General features: G+C 36.5%; 1 pseudogene; it reads left to right on the forward strand.

Annotated features, from left to right (window-relative positions):
- The first annotated feature begins 294 nt into the window (after window positions 1–294).
- Window positions 295–3,260, forward strand: LOC121051262 (annotated as a pseudogene).
- Window positions 3,261–4,905: the final 1,645 nt, after the last annotated feature.

Below are 4,905 nucleotides of genomic sequence, written 5' to 3' on the forward strand. Positions count from 1 at the left end.
TGGAATTTTAACAACCAAGGATGCTTTCATGTTTCTCTCGCCACCTAGGCCTTTAGTAACCTGGTGCAAGTTGATTTGGATAAGGCTTTACAGCCCCGCAAGAGCCTAGTGACTTGGAAGGTCTTAAAAAAGATTATTTTAACTGATGACTTGTTAGCAAGAAGGGGTTTTTCTCTCTGCTCTCAGTGCTCTATTTGCAGCATTCAGGGTGAGTTTTTAAATCATCTTTCCTATGAGTGCGATTTAATCCATGATTTTTGGAGTTGGCTTGCTTCTTTTTTCCACAAGAGTATTATGTCGGGTACATCTCTTGCTGATCTTCTCTCCCCAGATTTTCTAAATGGGATGACTAGTGCTTCAAAAGCTCTATGGAGTTTTGCTTTTTGCAATGCTATGTGGTGCATATGGTCGATGAGAAACAAAATCCGGTTTCATGAGGCTACTTTTAATTTAGCACATTTCAAGCATTGGTTTCTAATTTTTTTGAAAGAGTCTGCCTCCATTCACTTGATGCCATGCTCTAACCCTTTGAGAATGCAAGGCCTATTCGCCGTGCTTGGTCTTTCGTCCTTAATTGTAAAGGCTCCAAAATATTTCCCAGTGCAATGGATCCCCCCCCCCCCCAATGCATTGGTTGAAGGTGAATACAGATGGTTCTTTTTGAGACAATAGCACAGCTGGATTTGGGGGGATATTTAGAGATTATGAGGGTCAGTTTAGAGGAGCTTTTGCTAAAAAAGTGGAGACTCTCAGTGCAATTGATGCGGAAGTGTTGGCAGTTATTGAGGCTTTGAGGATTGCTTGGGTTAAGAGTTGGACTTACATCTGGCTTGAAACCAACTCCATGCTGGTAGTTTAGTATTTCAAGAATCCAAAGTTAGCTCCATGGAGGCTACGGAGGGCATGGTCTAACTATTTGTCTTTCACCCGTATGATCCATTTTCGAGTCTCTCATACTTTCCGGGAGGGTAACACTGTAGCTGATGCTCTTGCTAATCATGGTGCGCTCAATGTGGGTTATAGCTGGTGGGATGACCTTCCATCCTTTGTTGCTGGTCATTATGGGCGCGACCTGTCTTCTATGGTTTATTATAGATTTCGGTGATGATTTTGTTTTTCTTTATTTTTTGTCTTTTAATTTGTTTTTGCTTGTCTTGCCCGTACAATGCAAGAAAGGCTTGTATTTTCCTTTTTCAGGTTGGGTTTTGGTTTGGTCCCCCCAACTATTTTGTATTTCTTATTATGATTTAATAAATTAAGGGGATGGGGGGTGAGTTCCCAGAGTGTGGCAGACCCTTCTCCTTAGGGATTGAGGGTGGGACTTGCACCCTACATTGTCTGCTTCCGAGGAACTAATATCGCCTAATCCCTTATTTATTTAAAAAAAAAAAAACAGTTTTACATCGGTTCCATAAGCTTATTCGATGTCTATTTTTGAACTGGACATCGGTTTTTGACCGATGTCTTTTTGTTCGTGATCTTTAACATCACCCACTAAGACATCGGATGGGTTTTTTTTTAACATCGGTTTCTGGCCGATGTCTAAGGCCAAAATTCTAGTAGTGTAGGTTGAAAAAGTTGATGACAGTGTGAATGTTACAGTTATTAAGGAAGACGACTAGGACTGGTTGCTTCCTCTGTTGGCCCAAAGTTACTAAGAAGTTGGGTGATGATTCCATCTTAAAGGCCTTGAGTTATTTTCATAATTGAATTATTTTTTTATTTTTTATTTTTTACTGAAAATTGTTAATTGGATTCTGGTGCTTGAATGACACATAGTTGGACTTTGTAGTTTCTGCGATTATTGGGAACATTTTCTTTGCGATCTTCACCTTCTTCTTTGCTTTGGGTGAGTTTTTATGGTCTCTCTGTTTGTCTCATTTTGCTTTTTTGGGAAGCACTTATTCTCCTGGTTTGTTTTGTTCTGATTGTTCATTGTCTTTCTCTTTATTGAAGTTTTTGTCTTTCTTGGCTTATGCGTTAATGGATGTTATTCATTGATCTGGTTCTGTTTTGATGACATGGGTTTTGCAATGAATTGGATTTGGGTTCTTGAATCATTGATATCTGCACCCAATATCAATTGGGTCTCCATTGCTTTAGAAGAGGAATTCAATTTCATGCATTAGAATTTGCAGTTTTTCATAAAGAAATGAAATTTCATTTGGATGCATATGCCATTGTCTTGTTGAATTCTAGCTTTGATTAGAGTGTAAACCTTTCTCTTATAAGCAAAGGGGTTTTGAGAATTCTTGGCCTTTACATTCTACCAAAATCTGGAATTTAGATCATTGGAAGATGAACGCTTTTTCGCAATTACGAAATTTTTGGTGATGCTCATATTCTAACCGAAGGAAATGACATTTTTGTGTGCAGTGGGTACCTTGTTGGGATCTCTGACTAGAGCTTTGATAGGACAAGAAACAGAGAGTAGATTTGTTAGGGGTCCTACTGTTGGAGCAATCTCAAGAGCTGTTTTCTCCATTGAAGTGTTTGAAACTTCCCTTATTCTATGGCAATAAGATGAATCCGGAATTGGTCGTCTTCTGTACTTGGTGAGCAATTAAGCTTTGGTCCTCATCATTTAAACTGTTAGGTGCTAGATGCAAATGTTAGCTCTTTTAGCAGAAATGTCATCTTAGAGTCCTAATTCATGTTTTGCCGTATATTATGCAGATTGATGTCATTGCGAGTCTCCTAAGTGGTAGATTAGTACGCGAGCGAATTGGTCCAGCCATGTTTGAGTGCAGTGCAAAGTCAGGTAATTTTATACTGGATATTTTTGGGGTGCTTAAAATGTTGGACTATTGAAGGCTCAATTGCTTGTATTTTGATCGGATTCCACACTGTATGGCTATTGACATTGCATATGTTCCTTTTATTAGCATGCATTTAATACGGATTCCGTTGATAATTTTTTTACTTGGCTTAGCATGAGTATTTGTTGCTGAACATGATTCCTTTGTTTGTTACCCAGGCTATTGAATCAGAAAGCCAAGAATTGGAGCTGGATCTTTCAAGTTTGGGTGTTGTAAATACCATGTTTGCTGCCCTTCTTAGGTTTGGTTGGCTTATTTACTAATTTAATCTTCCAAGTTTTAGTCTCTCAACAGTAAGTGTGAAAACTTTTCTGATGGGGTCTTACGTACTTATGGTTTACACATCAGTTAACTCGAGGTGCCAACTAAGACTACGTACTATGCCAGCTACTGTCTTGGAGGAGGCACTAAATGGCATGGTCGTTGTTCGTCCACTTTTATTAGGGAAGCCTATAACAACAAAGGTATAAAACCATTATTTGGCCAAGTTATATGTTCATTGTTCAGCTTATTGAAAATTAGCTAAATAGAAGGAAAAGTTTAAAGACAACATTTCTATCAGAACAAATGGGTATGTGTACTAATCAGAGCTTCAAAACTATGGTTAGCATATGATAACTATGATTCAACATGAGTGCTCATTGCAAGTCTGAACATTTACCGAGTTTACCACTCTTTATTAGTTCGCTGCTCTCTAAATAATATATGTAACATATATATGTATTTTGTATATATGTAGTATAATATAGGTATTTTTGTTTGTGTATATATATGCCTAGGACCAGAATAGTATAACTTTCTTTTATACTTGGAAGAAATTTAGTTTATTGCTGCTTCATGTTTTATATAGCATCAGTTTTGTATTATCTTGGAAAGAGGACTATCAATTACTATTGGTTGAGGTTTAATGCCTTATTGTTGTCTACTTGTATGTTTTGTTGACTATTTATATGTGCAATTTCTTATCTATCTTGCATACTGGATATTAGCTTATTAAGCTAACTTTGGTTTTTCTATGTTGATATTACAGATTCTCATGGCACAAAGAGCAAAGTAAATGAAAGCAAGTGCAAAAAGGTCATACAGAAAGAGAGCAAAAAGCTCCTACAGAATTAGTGCTTGGGAGCTTCCAAAGCCAGACTCTTTTATGTAAATTTCTGGATGTATATTATTGCTACAAGAGTACTATTAGATGTACTTTTTTTGTGGATGATTGCACAATCCATTTTAGTCCATGATGTGGATTATAACAATTTCTTCTATATATTGATCAGTTACTGTTAATTTGTTCATTTTGGATTCCAATTCCGGCATATATATTAGGACAAGTTATATCTTTAATTTTCTGTTGCACGTACACAATGTTCACAACAGCCATACAATAAAAACTATCGTTTGAGAGTAATACAGGTCATGGATGCTATCAATGTTTTAGTTGTGTAAGTAACAGTCACACAACAGTTATAAAAAAAAATAAAAATAAAAAAATAAAAAAATAAAAAAACTTCTAAATCACAATCACACAACGGGTTCTTAAGTTGTTCGTTGTTTGAGTAACGTTCACAAAACAGTTAATGATGTCGACATGCTATTGACAGCCTGTCGACATGGATGCCAAGTTCTTCAGACGACGGTTCTCTAAATCATGTCTCATCAGACTGCAGTGAGATATACGACTGTCAGCTCCGTATCAGACGACAGTTTTTAGTCGTCGTCTGATTCAATTTTTGTACTAGTGCCTTTTAGAATTACATAATGTCAACAAAGAAGTGTTAAGAGAAATAATATGATAATAACAAATTGTGCAGTGACTTTATCCAATTGTGTGCATTGAGAATGGAGACAAAGTAAAGATGAGCCCATTCTCACGAGAAGAAGGAAAACTATGAACCATGCATTATTAAGATCTAAACAACCTTCACATATACAAAAGACCAATTGAAAGCAAAAAAAAAAAAAAGGTAAATTGCTGTCTTTTGACTAATAATTTGGAATTCAATATATCACGCCTCTTTATAATTTGAATCTTCAGAGCATTTTTGTCAATGGACAAACACTGCCCATCGATCCAACAAGGTTTGCAACA

This window comes from Rosa chinensis, chromosome 2, assembly GCF_002994745.2.
Source record: "Rosa chinensis cultivar Old Blush chromosome 2, RchiOBHm-V2, whole genome shotgun sequence".
Taxonomy (NCBI): domain Eukaryota; kingdom Viridiplantae; phylum Streptophyta; class Magnoliopsida; order Rosales; family Rosaceae; genus Rosa; species Rosa chinensis.